This window comes from Carcharodon carcharias, chromosome 18 (assembly GCF_017639515.1).
Source record: "Carcharodon carcharias isolate sCarCar2 chromosome 18, sCarCar2.pri, whole genome shotgun sequence".
Classification (NCBI taxonomy): Eukaryota; Metazoa; Chordata; class Chondrichthyes; order Lamniformes; family Lamnidae; genus Carcharodon; species Carcharodon carcharias.
In genome coordinates this window covers 11,311,957-11,337,599 of record NC_054484.1, presented here as the reverse complement: position 1 = coordinate 11,337,599, position 25,643 = coordinate 11,311,957, and the positions used below count along the sequence as shown (strand labels likewise).

At 43.6% G+C, this 25,643-nt stretch overlaps 1 pseudogene; it reads left to right on the top strand.

Annotated features, from left to right (window-relative positions):
• Nucleotides 1-15,564: 15,564 nt before the first annotated feature.
• The window catches only part of LOC121290916, a 79,206-nt pseudogene continuing 69,127 nt past the window's right edge, over nt 15,565-25,643 (top strand).

Genomic DNA, 25,643 nt, shown 5'->3' with positions numbered 1-25,643 from the left:
TTGTTCTAGAAAGTTGTCTTGAACGTACTCAAGACATTCCCTTCCCTTGGGACTCGAGCTGTTCTGCTTTGCCTAGTCTTAATGAAAGTTAAAGTCTCCAATTATAACATTTCTGCCCTGCACCAAGCTTCTCTGATCTCCATGTTGATGTCATGGATTCCACCTTCCATAACAGCACTTCCAACATGTCTTCCTTTCTCCTCATCCAAGGATTACCCCGAATGTGGTTGACAGGGCCCTCCACCATGCCCAAACAATTTGCCATAATTATGCCCTCACCCCTTCCCTTCCCCTTCTCTGTCATTTCCACCAACTCCAGCATGACACCACCACCAAACACATCTTCCTCTCACCACCCCCTGTCAGCATCCTGAAGGGTCTGTTCCCCCTGCGACACCCTGGTCTACTCGTCTATCAGCCCCAATACCCCATCCCCTTCTTATGGCATCTTCCCTTGAAATTGCAGGAGGTATAATACCTGTCCCTTTATCTCTGCACTCCTCACTATCCAGGTGAAGCAGCAATTTAATTGTATTCCTTTCAATTTAGTCAATTGTATTCACTGCTCACAATGCGGCCTCCTCTACAATGGAAAGATCAAACACAGACTGGGTGACTGCTTTGCAGAACAGTTTTGCTCAGTCTGCAGACGTGACCCTGACCTCCTGGTCACTCTCCATTTCAATTCACCCTCTTGCTCTCATACTCACATTCCTGTCCTCGGCCTGCAGCAATGTTTCAGCGAAGCACAACTCAAACTGGGGGAACAGCACCTCATCTTCCGATTAGACACTTTACAGCTTTCTGGACTCAACATTGAATTCAACAACTCCAGGCCATGAACTCTGTCCTCCATTTTGTATTTTTCCCTCCACTGCCAGTCTGTACCTTGTTCTCAGGTGCTGCTTTCAGACGGTGCTGACCTTTATTCTGTTTCCTTTTTCATTCATTCATGGGATGTGTCGCTGGCTGGGCCAGCACTTACTGCCTATCCCAAACTGCCGTTGAGAAGGTGATGGTGAGCTGCCTTCTTGAGCTGCTGCAGTCCATGTGGTGTAGGTACACCCACAGCGCTGTTAGGGAGGGAGTTCCAGGATGTTGACTGGAGTAACTGTAACTGTAAAGAATGTGGTGGCTGTAGCTTTAAGACTCATTGTACTGTGTAGCATCACGTGACAGTGTGAACGAATCAGCCCTAAGCGCAGGGAACCTTAGGGAGGGGCGGAGCTTTGTGTCTTGTTGTGGATCTTGATGGAAACATGTAAGTGCTGCTAAAGCCCTGTAAATAAAGTTCACTGTTTCTTATGATGAACATGTCTGGAAAATCAAGTCTGTAACAACTGCCAATCAGGATAAAGTGGTTCCGGTGCTGTCCCTCACCCAGTGAATGTGAATAACTTGTTTGAAACAGAAGAAAGCGTATGCCACTTTTTGGCAGGATCGATCCCTTTGACTCATCCACAGGGGATTATGGAGCAGCTCGATTTCTTTTTCCAAGCAAACAAATTAACAGTGGAGGAGAAATGGAAAGCAATTCTCCTAAGCACCTGCAGAAGTAAAACTTATACTTTAATCCATAGTTTGACGGCCCTGAACGCTCCTGATTGGTAGACCTCGTAAAGGGTCATTTTCATGCAGAGGTTCAAATTTAATTCGAGAGGAAACACCCAGGGTGAGACCATCGTAACTTTCGTAGCGAAGTTGAAAACAGCTAACTGAAAATTGTGACTTCAGGGAGGTCCTGAGCGACATGCTAAGGGATCATTTGATCTGCACAATGATGTCATTCAACGACAGTTATTAGCTGAAGTTAGTGTCGATTTTAAAAGAGCAATGGAAATAGCTCTTGCCATGGAAAGCATCGAGTGGGTTTGGCAGGCCTTCCAGGGTGTACAAGATGGTGCCGTTTTCCAGTTGGGGTGGTAAACCAGGGAGTCAGCCGCAAAGCGTGCGGCTGTACCTGTTACCCAAAAACTTTAAAAATATACCAGAGACAGCTCAGCAGCAAATCTGAAGATGAATTGCTTTCGATGTGAAAATAACCATGTCCCTGCAACTTGCCTTTTTAAAGAGGTGGAGTGCCATTGTTGTCATGATAAAGGGCACATACTGAAGCAATGTAAAGCAGGGCTGAGACAGACTCCCAGGCAGAAACTAAACTGATCAAAGTACATAATGTGGAAGCACCAGAAATCACCGATTCCGAAGTTTATTCTCTGTTTAATATGAAAGTAGGGAAAAGAGAGCCAATCACTGTTACTCTGCAGGTCAATGGAAAACCTTTGATTATGGAAGCGGATACTGGTGCATCAGCCACTGTAGTGGGGGAGCGCACGTTCAAATATTTAAACGAGGCTACTCACAATTGAATATGGGGCAGACTTCAGCCAAATTGAAAATGTATACTGGTGAAGCCATACAAGTGACAGGTATTGTCACTGTACCTGTTTATTACAAGCACCAGAAAGCATAGATCCCTGTGATTTGTATTGGAAGGTGAAGGACCAAGCCTTCTAGGTCGTAATTGGTTGAGGGGAATTAACCTTGATTGGCCAGTGAGATTTCAAAAAATAGCCGGAGGAGTTAGAAAAGGGACAAGGCAAGTACTTCAGGAAGGGCCTGGAGAGTCAAAGGACCTTAACAGGGCGCAAGAGCGTGTAGCCATTCAGCAACCAGGAAATTAAAACTGTCTTAAATAGCAGCATGGAAGAACAGCAGGAGAAACCCAAGGGGACTCTGCTGAATGACAGAATTCAAGATGAAGCGAGTGAGCTTCACAAAGAAACGGAAAACCTGCTGAGAGACCTTCACACACACTACACAGAACCCTCAGGTCAAAGTTTGTACCTCTGGAAAATTACGTAGAGAAGCAGAATGAATTTAACATCACTCTGAACAAACTGAAGAACCCGTTGGCAGAGAAGACGCAGCAATGTTCGAGTTTCCAGGAGGAAGCCAACAGATACAAGAAGGAGATAAAAGAGCTTAAGAATCAGCTGAGCGAAACAAAAGAGGCTTCAGAAGGAAAAGCCTTGGAACTTCCCAAAACGCAGGAGAGTGATGAAGCCAAGGGTAGCTCAAACCCTGAGCTGAGCCTAGTTGAGGTTTCACCTGAAGAGAAGCCTAAGCGACCACGAAGTCAAAATGAAGGATGAGACCAGACTCTGTGGTAGACAGAAGAAGACAAGATGGAAGCTGGTTTAGAAAAGACAATGAACAACAGCCCACACTACAACAGGTTCAACATCTTCAGACTTATTTATGAAGTGTTGCCTTCATACAAGATTAAGCCTAGTACTTCCCAAGTTGGATGGGAAGGTAGAGAACAGTCAATGGAATCAAAAAGTGACTCATGATTTGCACAGTTGAGAGCCAGAATTTGCTGTCGGTGAAACTGTGTTTGTACAAAGCTTCGGTATTGGATTGAGTTGGTTATCTGGTGTAATAACCTCTGTGGCTAGACTGTTGTCACACCATGTAGAAATGGAGGGCTGGATCACCCAAAAACACATGGCTCATTTGAGAAGAAAGGAGATGCCCTTACAAACCGATGTTCCACCTGTAACTATTGTAGAACCGGTGGACCTGGTTGTGATTGATCAACCAAGGATAGACATACCTTATGTCTCTGACAGAGTGGATGACACTGAACTGCCTGGGCCTAAGGAGGTACCTGGTGTTGCTGCAATTCCAGAAAGTGAAGATTCAGTAAGAGATTCCAAAGTCATGGAGTTACGATGTTCCACCTGGATCAGCAAAATACCTGAACTTATAGCTTCATTACCCGTGTATATATTGGTAATGTCATGAATGTAGTTGTTCTTGTAAATACAAATTGCAAAAAAAAAAAAATTAAAGGGGGAGGAATGTAGTAAATGTAGCTTTAAGGAATATAGTGACCAGAGCTTTAAGACTTATTCTACTATGTAGTATCACATGACATTGGGAATGAATCAGCCCTAAGCATGGAGAACCTTAGGGGTAGAGTTTATGTCTAGTTGTGGATCTTGACGGGAGCATGTAACTGCTGCTGAAGGTCTGTAAATAAAGTTCACTGTTTCTTATGAGAAACCTGTCTGAAAAATCAAGTCCATAACATTGACATGGTGACAGTGAAGGAATGGCGATATATTTCCAAGTCAGGGTGCTGAGTGGCTTGGAGGGGAACTTCCACATTCTGGTGTTCCCACGTGTCTGCTGCCCTTGTCCTTCCATATGGTAGCGGTTGTGGGTTTGGAAGGTACTATCTAAGGAGCCTTGGTGTGTTCCTGCAGTGCATCTTGTAGATGGTACACACTGCTGCCACTGTGCGTCGGTGGTGGAGGGAGTGAATGTTTGTGTATCGGGTGCCAATAAAGCGGGCTGCTTTGTCCTGGATAATGTCAAGCCTCTTGAGCGTTATTGGAGCTACACTCATCCAGGCATGTGGAGAGTATTCCACCACACTCCTGACTATGCCTTGTAGATGGTGGGCAGGCTTTGAGGAGTCAGGAGGTGAGTTACTCACCGCAGGATTCCTAGCCTCTGACCTGCTCTTTGGCCACAGTATTTATATGACTAGTCGAGTTCAGTTTCTGGTCAATGGTAATGCCCAGGATGTTAACACCTAATCCAGACCAATGCTTTGTTCCTTTATTGTCCCATTCCCACTCACCTTTCCTTTTACTCCAGGACAACTTTGTTATTTAATCTCCCCCACCCTCTAACTTATCCCTGACCTTCCCTTTTGCTCCATCTGACCTCCCTTCCCCTTTTTGAACAGCATAAAACCCATCATAATTCTGCCTCTGTTCAGCTCTGAAGAAGAGTCATATTGGCCTCGAAACATTAACTCTGCTTCTCTCCCCACAGATGCTGCCAGAATTGTTGAGTTTTTCCAGAACTTTCTGTTTTTATTTTGGATATCCAGCATCTGCATTGTTGCCTTTATTTCCTGCTACTTTATCCGCTATCTGGAGCTCTACAAACTCCCATCAATCTTACATCCTTTTCAATTCCTGTCAGTTTCTCCTGCCTGCTCACATTTACTGAGCTCTCTTTTGGATACAACATTACCTAATGCATTTCAACTGGTCAGAGGTCCCTAGTTGGAGATGTCTCAGTTTAAGAACCACTGTACAGTAAAGAGAATAGGTACTGCTGTATTTATTACTCATTATCTCACGGGTTAGCAACACATTGTCATACTGTAATGTTTAAACATCGAGCTGTTAGAGTGAGGGCATGATATTCTATCCTGAGCAGGACATTGAGTTAATGATAAGATGCAGAAGGTTTAGGGCTTGGACAGTATGTTTCATCCTGTGCTTTGAAGAACTGTCACACAGTGTGCACTGTTCATTATGACTCCAGAACATTAACCCACCCTGTCTCTATTCACCGTGTTCTCCTCGCTAACACCCACTCCTACCCTCCACCAGCCTCCACCTCCCTCCGCAAAAGGGAAGAGTTGCCAACACCAGAGTTCAGGCAATGGAAGTGTCCCATTGGCTCATGCTGGCAGTGGAGGAGGAACATGCTGTTGGCAGTTGTGAGGGGTGTAGGGGTTGGAGGGGGCAGTGACCTCTTTACAGGAATGAAGAAAGACACATCACAGCCCCTCCCATTGGGTTTAAGGCAGAGATATCTGCCACTCTTTCCCACAGAAGCAAAACCTGAGGGACAGCCTGGTCACCAAGCCTGATTCCTTCAAGCACACAGTGAGTCAGTACAGTTATCCTTCTCTGTAACTGGGCTGTGGGTTAGGAAAGGGAATCCCCATGTTGATACGCCTTGAGGAGTCATTTTAAAGAAACCTACATCTGACGTGTAAAATTCTGAAGGGACTTGATAGGGTTGATGCTAAAAGATTGTTTCTGTTGGTCGGAGAATCAAAAACATAGGGACACAGTCTCAGGATAAGGGCTGATCATTTAGGACTGAGATGAAGAGACATTAATTCACTCAAAGGGTTGCAAGTCTTGTAACCATGTTAAATGCTTTGCAAGATCTGAGTTCAGAACCTTGGGTGAAGCTGGCTCCAACTCTATCCCTGTCAAGTGTAAAATGTTTAAAATTCATTCATGGGATGTGGGTGTGGCTGGCTAGTCCAGCATGAATCCTTCATCCCAAATTGCCCTTGAGAAGGTGGTGGTGAGCTGCCTACTTGAACCGCTGCAGTCCATGCGGTGTAGGTACACCCACTGTGCTGTTAGGGAGGGAGGTCCAGGATTTTGACCCAGCGACAGTGAAGGAACGGAGATATATTTCCAAGTCAGGATGGTGAGTGACTTGGAGGGAAACTTCCAGGTGGTGGCGTTCCCATGTACCTGTTGCCGTTGTCCTTCTAGATGGTAGTTGTGATGACTATGGAGCAGACAGGTTTCATGAAGAAACGGTTCAACTTCATTACAAAGATATTTTTAGTGTTTGCACACTCAGCCAGATTTCTCATCAGAAAGGTCTCATCAAGACCCCCTCGGATTGCCCACGCTAAGAGCTCACTGTTCAGAGCCCCCACAATACATCACATGACCTGTGATTGGCAGGAGGGAGTCATTATACATCCACATTTCCTCCCTCTTTAGTTTTTTACAATTACTTTTCACAGAAGAACATATAAACAAACTGACAAGTTCAGGTGATTATAAATCAAGTCTCTGAGGTGTTCTTCTCATACGCTTCCTATAAGAGGTTCCTGAACAGGATCTGGAGTTGGAGTATGACACATATCATCGGAACTAGGCAGTTCAGGATTTGGCAACTCTTCTGAAACATCTGGAATGTCTGTTCTAGGTCAATCACACACCTCAGAAGTCGACGGTTCAACGTTAATGACAGGTTGATCAGCTAATTGTTGGAATGTCGCTCTGGCACGGATGTGATCTACGTGCTTACGGACAATTCTATCTCCCACTCGTCCTTGGAAAGGTAATGCAGCAGTCTCTGAAACAGCGGCTCCCGGAGCCCAGCAGGGTCCACTGCCGAAAATTACCGTGTCACCTACACTAAACGTGCGAGCTTTACTGTGTATGTCATAGTTAAATTTCTGATAACTCTAGTTCCGCACTACCTTCCCCTCTAAATTTGGAAACGCCAAGTGTAAACGTGTACACAGACAACATTTCATTAATTTCAGTGTTGAGCCCATTGTAGAATGTGGCATTGTACGATAACTGAAGAGAAACCAGGAAAGTCGAGATTCCAGAGTGCCTTCCGATAATATTTTCATTCCAGACTTAAAGTTTGTACAGCCTCCTCAGCTGTACCATTCGACGAGGGATGCCAAGGGGCTGTTTTAATATGTCGGATTCCATTCAGACCCATAAATTTCTGGAACTCTGTGCTGGTAAAGGCTGTACCATTATCAGAAATGACAATTTCAAGTAGGCCATTTATGCTAAAACAGTGACATAGCTTCTCAATAGTTGCGCTCGATGTGGGTGATTTGATTTTCTACACATATCCCCATTTTGAAAGTGCATCAACAATTAACAAGAGCATGGTACCGAAGAATGGTCCTACGTAATCAATATGTAGTCGAGCCAGGGGTCGACCAGGTCACTCCCACGGATGCAGGGAAGCTGAAACAAGCAACTTCTGTTGTTGCTGACAATGGAGACAGTGCTTGACCATGCTTTCAATGTCACTGTCAATGTCTGGCCACCATACCCAGTTTTATGCAAGCTTTTTCATCATTAATATGCCTGATGCGCATTGTGGACCTCTTTCAAGAGTGGCTCTTTACCTTATGATGGGACAACAACTCTTGAACTCCGCAACAAAATTCCATCTTTGCAGCTTCATTCTGTGTTCCTGACATGGAACAGTCTCAATCTTTCAGATACAGATGAGTTTGACCATCCTTGCAAAACACAGTCTCTGACTTTCGACAATATTGGATCTCTGTCCGTCCAATTTCTAATTTGTTTCATGCACACAGGCAAAGAATCCGAGAAATCCAATAATAGTGTTAATTCTTGCGGAACAGGAGAATATAGAATACTATCTGGTAACTGGAGACAACTGAGTGCATTTGCATTTGCAAAGTGTAGGCCAGGGCAATACATGCAAGTATACTCGTACGCAGATAATGTCAGAGCCCAGCATTTTATTCTTGCCGATGCTATTGGTGGACTGGCCTTATCCTGACTGAATAATTCCATTAATGGTTTATGACCCGACACAATGGTAAAATGTCACAGAATCACAGATTCATACAGTGCAGAAGAGGCCCTTTGGCCCATCGAATCTGCACTGACACATGAGAAACACCTGACGTCCCAACCTAACCCCATGTACCAGCACTTGGCCCATAGCCTTGAATGTTATGACGTGCCAAGTGCTCATCCAGGTACTTTTTAAAGGATGTGAGGCAACCCGCCTCCACCACCCCCCCAGGCAGTGCATTCTAGACCGGCACCATACTCTAGGTAAAAAAGTTTTTCCTCACATCCCCCCTAAACCTCCTGCCCTCATCTTGAACTTATGCCCCCTTGTGACTGACTCTTCAACTAAGGGGAACAGCTGCTCCCTATCCACCCTGTCCATGCCCCTCATAATCTTGTACACCTCGATCAGGTAGCCCCTCAGTCTTCTCTGCTCCAACGAAAATAACCCAAGTCTATCCAACCTCTCTTCATAACTTAAATGTTTCATCCCAGGCAACATCCTGGTGAATCTCCTCTGCACCCCCTCCAGTGCAATCACATCCTTCCTATAATGTGGTGACCAGAACTGCACACAGTACTCCAGCTGTGGCCTCACCAAGGTTCTATACAACTCCAACATGACCTCCCTACTTTTGTAATCTATGCCTCGATTGATAAAGGCAAGTGTCCCATTTGCCTTTTTCACTACCCCACTAACATGCCCCTCCGCCTCCAGAGATCAATGGACACACAGGCCAAGGTCCCTTTGTTCCTCAGAACTTCCTGGTGTCATGCTATTCATTGAAGACTTCCTTGTCAAATTACTCCTTCCAAAGTGTATCACCTCACACTTTTCAGGGTTAAATTCCATTTGCCACTTATCTATCCATTTGACCATCCCATATATATCTTCCTGTAGCCCAAGACACTCAACCTCACTGTTAACCACCCAACCAATCTTTGTGTCATCCACAAACTTACTAATTCTACCCCCTACATAGTCATCTATGTCATTTATATAAATGACAAATAATGGGGGACCGAGCACAGATCCCTGTGGTACGCCACTGGACACTGGCTTCCAATCACTAAAGCATCCTTCTGTCATCACCCCCTGATTCCTACAACTAGGCCAATTTTGAATCCACCTTATCAAATTACCCTGTATCTCATGTGCATTTGCCTTCTTTATAAGTGGGACCTTGCCAAAGGCTTTGCTGAAATCCATATAAACTACATCAACTACACTACCCTCATCTACACACCTGGTCACCTCTTCAAAAAATTCAATCAAATTTGTTAGGCATGAATTCCCTCTGACAAAGCCATGCTGACTATTCCTGATCAAACCTTGCCTCTTCAAGTGGAGATAGATTCTCTCCTTCAGAATTTTCTCCAATAGTTTCCCTACCACTGAGTGAGACTCACTGGCCTGTAGTTCCCTGGCTTCTCCCTACAACCCTTCTTAAATAGCGGAACCACATTAGCTGTTCTCCAGTCCTTCAGCCAGAGAGGAATTAAAAATTTGGGTCAGAGTCCCTGCGATCTCCTCCCTTGCCTCCCTCAGCTGTCTGGGACACAAATCATCTGGGACCTGGAGACTTGTCGACTTTTAAGCCTGCCAACACCTCCAATACCTTGTCACTCCTGATATCAATTTGCTTAAGAACCTCGCAGTCTCTTTCCCTGAGTTTGATGCCTTCATCTTCATTCTCTTGAGTGCAGACAGATGTGAAGTATTCATTCAACACTCTAGCGATGTCCTCTGGCTCCACCCATAGATTGCCCCCTTGGTCCCTAATGGGCCCTACTCTTTCCCTGGTTATCCTCTTCCCATTGGTATACTTATAGAATATTTTGGGATTTTCCCTACTTTTATCAGCCAGAGCTTTCTCATATCCCCTCTTTGCTCCCCTAATTGCTTTCTTAAGCTCCACCCTGCACTTTCTGTACTCCACTAACGCCTCCACTGATTCACTTCCCTTGTACCTGCTAAAAGCCTCTCTTTTCCTTCCCATCATATTCTGAATATCTCTGGTCATCCATGGTTTCCTGGGCTTGTTACTCCTTCCTATCACCCTCGGGGAACATGTAGAGCCTGTACCCTGCCCATTTCCTTTTTGAACAACCTCCACTGTTCCTCTAGATTTCCCCACAAGTAGCTGTTCCCAGTCTACCTTGGCTAGATCCTTGCTTTATTTTACTAAAATCCACACTCCCCCAATCCAAAACATTTTTTTGCAACTTGTCGATTTCTTTGTCCATAACAGACTTAAACTGTACCATGTTGTGGTCGCTATTGCTAAAATGCTCACCCACCACCACCTCAGACACCTGTCTGGCTTCATTCCCCAGAATTAGGTCCAGCAATGCTTGTTGGACCCTTTACATATTCACCTAAAAAGTTCTCCTGTACACATTTCAAGAAATCTACTCCATCCAAGCCCTTATCACTATGTCTATCCCAATTCATGTTAAAAAAGTTGAAATCACCTAATATTGTTATTGTTTTTACACACCTCCACAAATTGTGCACATTTTGCTCCTCAATCTCCCGCTGACTATCTGGGGGTCAATAATAAACACCTAACAATATGGCTGCCCCTTTTTTATTCCTAAGCTCTACCCACAAAGCTTCATTTGATTCCCCCTCCAAGATATCATCTCTCCTTACTGCTGTAACTGACTCCTTACCTAATAATGCAACACCTCCTCCTCTTTTAACCCCTCCCCTGTCTCACCTGAAGATTCTATATCCCGGAATGTTGAGCTGCCAATCCTGCCCTTCCCTCAACCATGTCTCATTGATGGCTACTATATCATAATTCCATGTGTCAATCCTCACCCTTAACTCATCTGTCTATGTAGGTACTGGTGAAACTTTTTTACACCAAATACTACAGATAATCCTTCTATTTCTAACTGAGAATAGCTTTCCTCAGCTTTGGAAAGAGTTCTCGAGACATAGCCAATGGGCTTTTCTGATTTATCTTCCATTTTATGTGATAAAATGGCTCCTACACCGTAAGTAGAGGCATCACATGTTAATACCAACTCTTTTGATGGGTCATAGTGCACCGATAAACACAACAAACGCAGCAATTTCTTTGCTTTCACAAAGGCTTCTTGCTGTTGTGAACCTTGTGAACAACGGTGGTTCTTTTTTAGCAGCGAGTGTAATGGAGCCAAAACAGTTGACAAGTTGGATAAGAAGTGGCTATAGTTGTTGATCATACCTAGGAAGGACTTGAGTTCTGTTACATTGGATGGTGGTGTGGCATCTTTAATTGCCTGAACTTTCTCTTCTACAGGATGCAATCCCCTGGCGTCCACCGTGTGACCTAGATAAGTGACTTCTGGCCTTTGAAATGTGCATTTTTCCTTCTTTAACCTGTACGCCGGCTTCCATGAATTTCTTAGCGCCTCCTCCAGGTTGGTCAGGTGTTCGGTCTTGGTTGACCCAGTAATGAGAACATCATCCAAATGCACTACCACTTATGGGAGTCCTTGCAAAGACTCTCTGTTGTTCCCTGGAAAAAAAGCGCATACTTGAGACTCCAAAGGGTAGGCGAGTGTACTGATGGATATCCTTGTGTGTGTTAATAATCACGTGCTATCCAGTTCTAATTGTTGGTTGGCATGGCTCATGTCCAATTTCATACAGAACTTGCCTCCAGCCAGCTCGTCTGTCTTTGGAATGTCGTACTTATCTAGTTTTTCTGCCTTATTTAAAGACAATTTATAGTCCCCACAGATGTGTGTGGTGTGGTCAGGCTTAACCACTGGAGTTATGGACGCTGCCCATTCCATGAATTGGACAGGTTGGGTGATGCCTAGCTTTTCTAGCTGGCACATCCGCCATTTCTTTCAATGTACAAGGCACAGGCCTGGCCTTAAAGAAATGTGGTGTCACCTGAGGAGCAACATGTATCTTGGTGTGCCACGCCTTTTAACTTCCCGAATTCACCCTGAAAAACCATTTTGTATTTCCTTAGAATTTCTGGGATTTCATCAGATTTGAGGTGAAATATCTCAGACCGGTCGAGTTTGATCTCCTGTCGCCAATTCCAAACTAAAGGACTGGGTCCCTCTCCTTTCACTATTATTACAGGCTGTTGGTCTGCCTGCCACATGTAAGTGACTGGGACAGTGGTGATGCCCTTCACTTGAATAGATTCTTCCATTTCAGTTCTTAATTTAGCAACTGTCTGCTCCAAGTTTATTGGCTGCCTTCCTTCATTAAGGTACCTGAAAGTGTGCTTTCCTATCACTGTAGTTGAGGCACCAGTATCCATTTCCTTTGTCGGTGGCTTCTCATTCACTTGTACTGTCACACGCTCAGTCTTTACAGCAGTCACATTATATAAGGAGTAAACATCAGTAGTAGCAGTTTCAGCCTTTGCTGTGCCCGTTACTTCTATCAAGTTTGTTTGCTATTTTGCAGACTGCTTCAATTTTGTCCAGCATTGCCTAACCACATGACCCTTCTTAGGACAATAATGACATTCTGCCTCTCTGAATTTACAGGCATCTGCTCCGTGGTCACCTCCACACCTGTAGTAATTTTGCCTTGAAACCAATGATGAAGCGTTTCTGTTCGGCTTCTTAATGTTTCTCACAGCGGCCATTGAATTAGGCTCTAATTCTGCGGGTCTGGCTTTCACACCTGGCTCGGTGGCAGGTTCCCACCCAACATGTGTACAAAATGATGAGGGGAATCGATAGAGTGGACAGGATAAAATTGTTTCCCTTGGTGGAGAATTCTAGAACCAGAGGACATAGGTTCAAGATAAGTGGCAGAAGGTGTAGGGGGGACATGAGGAAGAACTTTTTTACGCAGAGTGTAGTGGGTGTCTGGAATTCGCTGCCCAAGTTGGTGGTAGAGGCAGAAACTCTGAACTCTTTTAAAAAGTACCTGGATCTGCACCTTAAGTGCTGTAAGCTGCAGGGCTTTGGGCCGGGTGCAGGAAGGTGGGATTAGAAAGGGCACCTGGGTTTCCTCGGTCTGGCATGCACAAGATGGGCCGAATGGCCTCCTTCTGTGCTGTAACTTTTCTATGGTTTTATGGTGCTAACATGAAGTACGGCGTCATTATCCATGTGTTGCAAAGCCTGCGAGTCTCTGGCGGCACTTTCCATAGTGAGGGAGATGTCGAGGGTGCGTTTAAAATCGATATTGACATCGGCAGGCAATCAGCGCTGACTTCCCCTCGCCCCTCATTTCCCACGGCGCACAGCATATCCTTTAAAACGTCTCTGAAGTTGCCGTGTTCTGTTAACTGCTTGAGGTTCACTACACAGTTTGCGATGGACCCTCCCGGGGCCTGTCTCCTGAATTGAATTTAAAGCGCTGCGTTATCATGAATGGCTTCAGCTAGATGTGCGTTTTCAATAGGTCCACCAACTCGCCATATGACTTGGAGTTGGGCGCGCTCGGGTCTGTCAGGTTACCCATCAAGTTGTACGTTTTAGAGCCACATACACTTAAGAGGATCGTTTTCCACTTTTCTTCTGTGGTTATTTCATTTTCTACAAAGTAAAATCCGAGGCACTCAGCATGCTGGCTCCAATCTTCAATCTTAGCATCACAAGGGTCGATTCTTCTAAAAAGCGGCATGGCTGGTAAGTAGATTTTATCCTCGTCGCCAAATGTCTTGACTCTATGCAGCAGACAGGTTTCACCAAGAAACAATTAAACTTCATTGCAGAGACGTTTTTAGCGCTTGCACGCTTGATCAGGTCTCGTGTCAGAAAGCCTGCCCTCCCCCGGATTGTTCACACTAAGAGCTTACTAGGTAAAGCCCCCACAATAGTGGGTCATAGATTTGGAAGGTGTTGTCTAAGGAGCCTTGGTGAATTTCTGCAGTGCATCTTGTAGATGGTACTTACTGCTGCTACTCTGCTTGGATGGTGGGGGGAGTGAATGTTTGTGAATAGGGTGCCTATCAAGTGGGGCTGCTTTGTCCTGGGTGGTATCAAGCTTCTTGAGTGTTGTGGGAGCTGCACTCATCCAGGCAAGTGGGGAGTGTTCCATCACACTCCTGACTTGCGCCTTGTAGATGGTGGAACTGAGATGATTGACCTCCAACAACCACAACTATCTCTTCCTTTGTGCTAACGATGACTCCAACTAGTGGAGAGTTTTCCCCTGATTCCCAATGACTCCAGTTTTGCTAGGGCTCCTTGTTGTCACACTCGGTCGAATGCTGCTTTGATGTCAAAGGCAGTCACTCTCATCTCACCTCGGGAATTCAGCTCTCTTGTCCATGCATGAACCAAGGCTGTAATGAGGGCAGGAGCTGAGTGACTCTGGGGAAACCAAACTGGGCATCAGTGAGCAGGTTATTGCTAAGAAAGTGCTGCTTGATAGCACTGTTGATGACCCCTTCCATTACTTTACCGATGATCGAGAGTAGGCTGATGGGGTAGTAATTGGTTGGGTTGGATTGTCCTGTTTTTTGTGGACAGGACAAACTTGGGCAATTCAATGCTGGGTAGATGCCAGTTTTGTGGCTTTATTGGAACAGCTTGGCAAGGGGTGCGATAAGTTCTGGAGCATAAGTCTTCAGTACTATATCCGGCATATTGTCAGGGCCCATAAACTTTACAGTATCCAGTACCTTCAGCCATTTCTTGATGTGGAGTGACTTGAATTAGCTGGGGACTGACATCTATGAAGTGATCTGGAGGAAGCCGAAATGAATCTTCGACTTGGCACTTCTGGCTGAAGATGTGCTGGGCTCCTCCATCACTGAGGATGGGGATATTTGTGGAGCCTCCTCCTCCCCTGAGTTGTTTAATTTGTCTACCGCTGTTGCACTGCTCTGAAGTGCAGACATTCAGATAACAATTTAAACTGAGGCCTTTGATGCCGCCTCCAGTTAAGTTAATAATTAGCCTTGGTGCACAAAGGGCCATAGGCATCTTTCTCCTTTAGAGAGAAGTGGTGGAGCAGGAGGTGGAACGGCAGAATGTGAAAGAGGGGGGGATGAACAGGAAGAAGAGGGATAGTAAGCCCTTTTCTTCCTGGGCTCCATGTGAATGAAGAATTCCAGAGAGAACAGGCCTGAGGAGCTGAATGACCTCCTTCTGTTCCTGTTCCTCAATATGTTTTTTTTTTCACAACCCAGCCTCACATATTAAGAATGTGTCACCTGAACAATGTAGTGAGAGGCTGCTGGAACACAGGAGACTGGACCCAGCCTTCAGAAAGAGAGAGGGGAGGAAGTAGACAAATCTGTCCTGGTTCCCAGCTGTTTCTCTTCCTTCCCCTTCTATCACAATCTGATTATTGTTCAATCGGTGGGACACCGGGTAATTTAAAAACATTTTCTTTCTTTTGCTGTATTCCAGATTCATCTTTGAGGAACTTTGTGAGCTGAGCACAATATTTCTGTATAAGGGCAGAATCGATCCCAGACTCCAGCCTGTGCCAATGAAGACTCTCGTTGTTCTCAGTGTCCTGTTTATGGTCACAAGTGGCAAAGTCTATGAGAAATGTGAACTAGCCCGGATTTTCAGGGATAATGGATTAGATGGATTTGACGGACACAGCCTGGCTAACTGTGAGTCTCACTTCATCAGCACTATTTAACGGAGCTGAGTGCACTCAAACATCCCCGCTGCATCATCCAAGGCTTCCCCTTTACCTCATCTCCTCCCACGATGGTGATAATTTAAGGCCGCAGCTTCCTGTCGGTGGATGAGAGAGTAAAACACAGTGTGTGGTGCGGGGTTGGACTGTACAGGACTCCAGCACAATCACTGATGTTAGCTTGGGTGAGGTGACTGAACTGTGCCCCAGGATATTTGAGGGGAAAAGGAGAAGGAGCTGGAAAAAAGTCTCAGGGCAGGATTTTCCACCCTTGCCTGCCACCAGGATCGTCCAGTCCTGCCGAAAGACAATGAACTTTTGGTTGAGCCACTGAATCCCCCACATCGGGTACCCCCACAAAGGGAGTGGAAAATCCCGGCCTTACCTTTGTCCAGTTTTGTGCAATACCTGGTCATAGAGAGTAACGAACAAATGTGGGAATTTATGCTGCACCTGAGGGAGCGTCAAGCAGGTGGAGGGGTGTAATTGGGGGCATTAACAGCAGCCTCGTGCCCATCACATGCCTCACCCACACTCACCAATTGAAGCTCTTAAGTGACCAATTTATGACCACTGAAGGGCCTCTTCCCACCAAAGCTGGGACTCCTCCTGGCGAGGAGGTCGAAGCCAATTGTCTAAGCCGCCGGTGAAACCTGGCAGCCTGGGTACCCAATGCAAGCCACCCTCCAAAGCATTCCTACCCTGCATACGTCCCTCCACCTGCCCCGGGAACCATGGCCATCCATCTCCCTCACCAGAGCCTGCAAACCCAGCCCTGGTGGAACCCTAGACTTACTTAGAACCATGGAGCCATAGAAAAGTTACAGCGCAGGAGGAGGCCCACCTTGTCCATGCCAGCCCGAGGACACTCAGGTGCCCTTTCTAATCCCACCTTCCTGCACCCGGCCCAAAGCCCTGCAGCTTACAGCACTTAAGGTGCAGATCCAGGTACCTTTTATAAGAGTTTAGAGTTTCTGCCTCTATCACCAACTTGGGCAGCGAATTCCAGACACCTTCTACCCTCGGCGTAAAAAAGTTCTTCCCCCCTACACCTTCTGCCACTTAGTCCGGGTTCCATCACCGGTCCTCATCTATGGGACTGCCTGCAGTACCCGCACTGGTCACCGCTCCCTGTGGCACCACTGGGACAAGTGAACTGCCAGCCATTTGAATGGTTGGCAGCTTTCGGAGGCGGGTCTTCCTCTCCAATGGGGGTGGAAATCCCACCTCAAGCCAATAAAAAGCCATTCAATAACAGCAATATAAATGGTCTGCGAGTGAGAGAAGGGGGCAACAGAGCAAGACAGAGATAGAGGGACAGAGAAAGACTCTTTAACCAAAATTAAATGGAGCAGCTTTAGGACAAAGGCAACTGAGGGAAGGAGAAAGTAAATGAAAGATGGTTTCTGCTACAAGTGAACTTGAGGCTGTGGCATCATCTAGATTTCTGTAGGTGGCAATGTGTGTAGGCCAGAGACCCTGAATTAACATCCTGCCAAATTAGAAAATTGAACTACCCCCATTTGTCAGAGAGAAGCTGGATCAATGAGATCGAAAGATATAGAAAGATATGTTGATGGGGTGAGATGAAGTAAAGTGGGAAGAGGCTCAGATGCAGCATAAACACCAGCAGAGAACTATCGGGCCAAATGACCTGTTTCTGAGCTGTAAGATATTTTGTCATGAATTGTTTTATTGTGGCAAATATAGAAGGAATTCACCGATTGCTCTCAGAGCAGAGAATCTGCTGCCCACGACTGGCCATCATGTGACTTCATACATCATGTGGTTCACTGTTTAGGCCATCAGAATTATTAAAAATCGCTACAATCACTTGGTATGTATAGCTGGGCCAGAAGTAGGGTTGTCAACTCTGGTTCGATGTGTGATATACTTAAGTATATCTAGTCAATGCTTATAAGTATATGCTTCTTATACTTATATTAAGTATATATAAGGGGGCTCTGTTGCCCCCTTCTCTCACTCGCAGACCATTTATATTGCTGTTATATACTTAAGTATATATTAAGTATAATATCAATACTTGATTTTTGATCAAGGATTTGATCAAAGATTTGATAAAAAATATTTTAAAAATGTCTCCTGTGATCTTGCTTCTCAGAGTTTCAGACAGCAGTGTCTTACAAATTAACTTTCAATTCCTGGATGGTTGGCAGCTCTTGCATTAAGTGCAGTTTTGTCAGTATTAACCTGCTTCTTGGGACAGTTAACAAAAAGAGCAAGAGTTTAACATGAGAAAAATTGGTGTGTGTGATATGTTCTAACCAATATTGTTCTTGTACCATTTTAATTTTAGGGGTGTGCGTGGTTGAAAGTGAAAGTAAATTCAACTCAAATTTAAAAAGAAAAATGACCAAGTATGGGATTTTCCAGATTAACAATAAGAGATGGTGTGATGATGGTACCACCATATTCAGCCACAATCTCTGTCAGATCAACTGTACCAGTAAGTCAACCAACGCTCCATCAACTGTGCTTATTATTTTGGCTATCAGCTGTCTCTCAGTGGGCAGCCCTCACAACCTCTGAATCAGAAGGGTGTAGGTTCACATCCTGCTCGAGAGACTTGAGCGCAAACTCCAGGCTGGTATTTCCTGATGCAGTGCTGCAGGAGTGCGGCATTGTAGGACGTTCTGAGTTTTGGATGATATGTTAAACTGAGGCCCTGTCTGATGTAAAAGACCCTACGGCCGCTGTTTCCAAGATGAACAGGGGAGTTATCTATCATGTCCAGGGTGAATCTTTCTCCCTTAACAAATATCACCGAAGGAACAGATGATCAGTTTATCTTAACATTGCTCTTTGTGGGAGTTTGCTGTGTACATTTTTACTGCCAAGTTTCGTACATCACAATGGTAACTACACTTCAAAAAATATTCCATTGATTGTCAAGCACTTTGATATGTTCTGAAGATGTGAAAGGTGCTATATGAATGTAGAACACAAAATCCCATCTTCACATTGAGGATATCCTCCATCATGTTGTGTGGCACTAATAAACTGCCAAATAAAATAGATTTCAAAGAGAAGGGCAGCATTTGATGCAGTGTGCCATCAAGGAGCCCTAACAAAACTGAAGTTAATGGGAATTGGGGAAGAGTCGCTGCTGGTTGGAGTCATACCTAGCATAAAGGAAGATGGTTCTGGTTGTTGGAGATCAATCATCTCAGCTCCAGGACTTCACTGCAGGAGTTCCTCAGGGTAGTGTCCTAGACCCAACCATCTTCAGCTGCTTCATCAATGATCTTCCTTCCATCATAAGGTCAGAAGTGGGGATGTTCGCTGATGATTGTACAATGTTCAGCACCATTCATGACTCCTCAGATACTGAAGCAGTGCATGTCAAAATACAGCAAGACCTGGACAACATTCAGTTGGGCTGATGAGTGGCAAGTAACATTCGCAGCCAGACAATGACCATCTCCAACAAGAGAGAATCTAACTATCTCCCCTTGACATTCAATGGCATTACCAACGCTGAATCCCCCACTATCAAAATCCTGGGGATTACCATTGCTCAGAAACTGAACTGAACTAGCCGTATAAATATGACTATGGCTATAAGAGCAGTTCAGAGACGAAGAATTCCCAGGGTGCTAAAGGAGGTGGCCATGGAGATAGTGGCTGTGTTGGTTGTCATCTTCCAAAATTCTGCAGATTCTGGAACATTCCTGACAAATTGGAGGGTGGCAAATGTAACCCCATTATTTAAAAAATGAGGGGAGGAAAAACAGGGAATTACACACTGGCTAGTCTAACATCAGCAGTGGGGAAAATGCTAGAGTCTGTTATAAAGGATGTGATAACAGGACACTTAGAAAATATCAGCAAGATTAGACAAAGTCAACATGGATTTACGAAAGGGAAATCATGTTTGACAAACCTACTTTTTTGAGTTTTTTGAGGACATGGCTAGCAGAATAGATAAGGGAGAAGCAGTGGATGCAGCGTATCTGGATTTTCAGATGTCAGGAAGATATAATAATTCTTGTAACATTATTGAAATTTATTGTAAAATAGAGTAATAGTGAAATGTGTGTGTGTGTGTGTGTGTGTGTGTATATATATGTGTGTGACTTAATTTGATTGAAGGCAAATTATTCTGAATACTATGATGTAGACCTGGTAAACATGGGGGACGTTTAGACTGTAAGGTATAAAAGGACATTTGCATTTTCAAATGAACCAGGCTTGGTTGTTTTTAAAAGAGGAGTGAAATGTATCACCTAGCCAGGTGAAGTTTAGAAACAGTGTGTTTATTTTTCTCAAAGATTACTGGTGAAACTTAGTACTATGAGAGATTTTTATTATCAGGAAGGAAAAGTCCAAAGACATAGTGAAACAATGGGTATTTGCATTCAAAAGCGAAAATATGTATAAAGGAGTGAAGGCTGTGTGTAAGGGTAGGCAGTTTAAGATTCAACAATGTAAAAGGTTTTCAGCCTGTATGTACCAAACTGCTGCCCCCAGGGACTGAATTTAAGAGAACTCACTTTGAGTTCAGCTGCTCAGGATATTGTTTATTTTGCCTGGGCCTTTTAAATCTATGTGTTTTACTGTTGCCTCAGCAAAGGTGTAACTGGGAATCAGATTAACTTGGGGATTTAAAAGTTATTGTAGCAGTAATTTGTAGGCATATGCATGTGCTTGCAATCTTTTCTTTCATTAATAAATATTTAATTTAGTTTTATAAAAATCCTCTTAAGACCCAGTGGTCTTATTATTACTGAATTCAAAGCCCGTATCTCAAAACATACAAATTGAAAGTTAGTTGTGACAGTTGGTTCAAGTTCTCCTCTGGAACTTGAACAGCTCAGCATTTACCGTATGCTATGTCATAACAAAAATTGGGGGCCCTTTGCAGAATTTATTTTAAATTTGTTGATTGGGCTGGAGCTGGTGAATCTTAAGGTCATGAGTGCGAGAAGCACTTCATATTCAGGGGTTGGTGTGTAGTTGGTTTTTATGTAGTGGCAAGACTGCAAAATGTCTTTGACAATTGCTAAGTCTTAAACAAAAACAAAAACAGAATTACCTGGAAAAACTCAGCAGGTCTGGCAGCATTGGCGGAGAAGAAAAGAGTTGACGTTTCGAGTCCTCATGACCCTTCGACAGGTCTTGTCTAAGTCTTGTCTAAGTCTTGTCTGGTAGTTGAATGGAATTGGCAGATAATTTACAATTAGGATAACTTGCAGGGGTAGAGAAATCAGACATAATTGAAGGTGCAGCACAGCATTTAAAATTGGAATTGATATCTGACACTAGTGAGCCACAGCTGGGAGTAGTGAGGCTTCCGTTAGAAACGAAAAGGCTTGCATCTGAAAAAGCAAAGGAAATGAAAAGAAACTTGAGCTAGAGGCAGCAGAAAAAGAAAGGGCAGAAAAAGAAGGAGCATTTCAAAGGGAGAAAGTGGAAAGACAGGAGAAAGAAAGGAAGCTGGAACTGGAATTCCAGGCAAGAAAGAAGGATAAAGAAAGAGAGGCAAGGGAAATAGAGAAGAAAAGAGAAGCGGCAAACCAGCTTAAAAGGCTGGAATTTTTCTTTTTAATTTTGAGGAAAGTCCTGATGAGGAAAAACTTTTAACCTAAAACCCAGTGGGGAGGTGTTTAAATTTGTAGAAGCTGTTCCAAAGTTTGAGGAAACAGATGTTGGAGCATATTTTATTTCTTTTGAGAAGATAGTTAAACAGATTAAATGGCCACAGGAAAACTGGACATTGTTATTACAATGTAGGTTGGCGGGTAGAGCACATGAGGTTTATGCTTCACTGTCAGAAGAGGTATCGGTGAATTATGATGTGGTAAAAAAAGGCTATTTTGAGTGCATATGAGTTGGTTCCTGAGGCCTACAGGCAGAAATTTAGGAATATGAGAAAACAGCCTGGGCAAACTTATACTGAGTTTGAGAGGGTAAAACAAAGTAATTTTGACTAGTGGTTACAGGCAGTAAAGATAGAGATGACATATGCAGCCCTTAGAGAAGTATTTAAAAGTTTAGTCCTTTTGGTAGTGAGAACTCATGTGGAGGATCAGAGGGTTCAAACGGTAAGACGAACAGCAGAGATAGCTGATGATTATGAGTTAGTTCAGAAAAGGATTGAAAGTGGGAAGATAAAAGCAAGGTGGGTAGTCAGGGAAGAGAAGGAATTGGTGGAAATTCCCAGGAAGTTTTTTCTCAGAATAGAAAGGAAAGTGCTGAGGTTAGAAGTGACATTCAAAAATTGAAGTGTTTTCATTGTAATAAAGTTGGACACACAAAATATGTGTGCTGGAAATTGCAGGGAAAATCTGTTGAAATTATAAGCATGCAGAAAAGTTCTGGAAGTAAAAATACTGTGGGTTCTGAGGCACAGGTTTGTGTACAGGTAAAACAGGAAAAATTAGTGATAGGTAAAGAAGTGGGAATGTGTTTACAATTCACCCAAGAGAGTTCGGAGGAGCAAGTTGCAGAGATGTTTAAAGATTTTGTGTGTGAAGGGGCAATCCTTCCATGTACAGGGTGGAGTAAGTAAAGATGGTAAAATATTAAGAGACGCAGGGGTTATTCAATCCTTAATGTTGTGGGACGGTGATATTTGTTGTTTAGAGAGAGTATTGCAGGAACAGGTGATAATAAGTGGGGTTCATGGAGATGCTAAACTTTGTGCAAGGTAAATTTAAAGAGAAAATGGAAAACAAGCAAAATGACTGCTGGAGTAGTGGAAACTTTGTCCATTGCAGGGGTTCAATTTATTCTGGGTAATGATATGGCTGGATCACAAATGTGGGACATGCCTATGATAGTTGAGCAGCCTGTAGAAGTGTTTCCAACAGAAGTGTTGCAGAGAGAGCAGCCTGGATTGTTTCCAGGTTATGTGATAACAAGATCACAGGCTCATAGGTTGAAACAAGAAGAACAGGAGGATCAAGGGCAAGGAGAAGGTATTGAAGTCCAATTAGCTGTCATTGTGTTTGATAAAATTGTTCAGGAGGAAAGAACAGAGGATAATTCAGCTGAAGTATTTAACTCAAGGTGGTTAGTGGAGTTACAGAAAAAGGATTTGCAAATGCGACATTTATATCAGACAGCTTACTCAGAGACAGAGGCAAAATGTATTCCAGAATGTTATTACCTGAAGGATAATGTTTTAATGAGAAGATGGAGGCTGCATCATGTTTCAGCAAATGAAAGCTGAAGGGAGGTACATCAGATTGTTATCCCATTTAGGTGTAGAAATGAGATTCTGAGGATTGCTCATGAAATTCCAATGGAGCACCTTTAGGAATTAGAAACACACAGACGAAGATACAAACATGTTTTTATTGGCCTGGATTGCATAGGGATGTAATCAAATTTTGTAGAACACGTCACATATGTCAGGCGATAGGGAAACTACAAGCAGTGTTTAAGTCGGTACCTTTAATTCCAATTCCAACATTTGAAGAACTTTTTACTAGGGTAATGATTGATTGTGTAGGACCCTTCCCTAAGATGAAAAGTAGAAATCAGTACTTACTAACATTAATGGATGTGTCTACCAGGTTTCTTGAAATAATACCTTTGAGAAACGTTACAGCAAAGAAAATTGTGTTAACCAGTTTTTTTCACAAGATATGGTTTACCTAAAGAAATACAATCAGATCAGATTTCAAATTTTATGTCACAGCTGTTTAAGGAAGTAATGAACAGTTTGGGAATAAAATAGTTGAAGTCAACAGATTATAATCCAGAGTCACAAAGGGCTTTGGAAGGATGGCATCAAACTTTAAAAACTATGATGAGGGCATATAGCCAGAATTATCCACAGGATTGGAATAGAGGAATTCTATTCTTGTTATTTGCTATTAAGGATGCTTCTAATGCATCGACTGGTTTTAGTCCTTTCAAATTAGTTTATCGTCATGAGGTAAGGGGACCACTGAAATTGATTTCTGAGAAATTGGTGGGTCTAAATTCTGCAACTACTCTCCTAGATTATGTATCAAATTTCAGAGAGAAATGAGACAGAACATGTGAGTTGGCTAGGGAACACTTAAAGATATCACAGCAAGTGATGAAAGTGAAAGCAGGCAGGAAAGCTACAGCTCAGAATTTTGTTGCTGGAGAGAAATATTAGGTTACTCATTAAATGCAAGATTTAGTGGGCCTTACAGGATTGAAAGGAAGCTGAGTGAAGTGAATTATTTAATAAGTACTCCAGGTAAACACTCCAGATAGAAGAAAGAAGCAGAGGGTATGTCATGTAAATATGCTTAAAAAGTACTTTGACAGGGAAGAGGACCAAAAAGAGGTGTTAGTAGTCTTATTATTATTGAATTCAAAGCCTGCATCTCGAAACATACAAATTGAAAATTAGTTGTTTCAAGTTTCCCTCTGGGATTTGAACAGCTCAGCATTTACCATCTGCTGTGTCATAACACAGGAATAAAGTCTCATGTAAGTGGTTAGTATCTAAAATTAAAGCACATGGAATTGGGGATTGGGGGATAATAAAATGACACGGATTGAGAATTGGTTAGCAGGCAGGAAACAGAGAGCGGGAATAAATGGGTCTTTTTCAGAGTGGCAGGCGGTGACTGGTCGGGTACCGCAGGGATCAGTGCTTGGGCCCCAGCTATTCACAATATATATCAATGATTTGAATGAGGGAACCAAATGTAATATTTCCAAGTTTGCTGACAGCACAAAACTTGGTGGGAATGTGAATGGTGAGAGGGATGCCAAGAGGTTTCAAGGCAATTTAAACAGGTTGAGTGAGTGGGCCAAGACATGTCACTTTGGTAGGAAAAACAGAATGGCAGAGTATTATTTAAATGGTGATAGATTGGGAAATGTTGATGTACAAGGGACCTGGGTGTCCTTGTACATCAATCACTGAAGGCAAGCATGCAGATGCAGCAAGTAGTTAAACAGCAAATAGTGTATTGACATTCATTGCCAGAGGACTTGAGTGCAGGAGCAAGGGTATTTTACTGCAGATGTGCAGGGCCTTGGTGAGATCACACCTGGAGCATTGTGTGCAGTTTTAGCCTCCTTTCCTATCAAAGGATATACTTGCCATAGAGGGAGTGCAGCGAAGGTTCACCAGACTGATTCCTGGGATGGTAGGATTGTTGTATGAGGAGAGATTGGGCCGACTAAGCCTGTGTTCACTGGAGTTTAGAAGAATGAGAGGAGGTTTCATTGAAACGTGTAAAATTCTGACAGGGATGGACAGGCCGGATGCAGGGATGATTCCTCTGGCTGGTTGTTCTAGAACAAGGGGTCACAGTCTCAGGATATGGGGTAGGCCATTTAGGACTGAAATGAGGAGAAACTTCTTCACTCAGAGAGTGTTGAACCTTTGGAATTCTCTGCCACAGAAGATTGTGGAGGCCAAGTCACTGAATATATGTAAGAAGGAAATAGATATATTTCTCAACTCTAAAGTTGCCAAGGGGTATTGGGAGAGAACAGGAGTATGGCGTTGATATAGAGGATCGGCCGTGATAATATTGAATTGCAGAGCAGACTCAAAGGGCTGAGTGACCTACTCTTGCTCCTATTTTCTATGTTTCTGTGTTTCTATGAATTCTGCAGTACGTAGCTCACTTCCTGACTCCCCAAAGCCTGTCCACCATTTAATAGGCACAAGTCAGGAGTGTGATGGAATAATCTCCACTTGCCTGGAAGAGAACCTCTTATTGTGGGTTTATCTTGACATTTGTAGGCTTCTTACTCTTGAAGATATCTTGCTGGAGGCAATGGTCTTTTGTTCAAAAACATTTATTGATGTGCTAAATATTTACAAAGGTTAAATTATACAAGATGTAGCTGGAACTGCTCTCTGGGATACTACACACTCATCTCCAATCAGTGAGTGACAACACTATGACATAGCTCCTTGCGCACATGCTCAGTAGTTATCATTAGAGTTAACC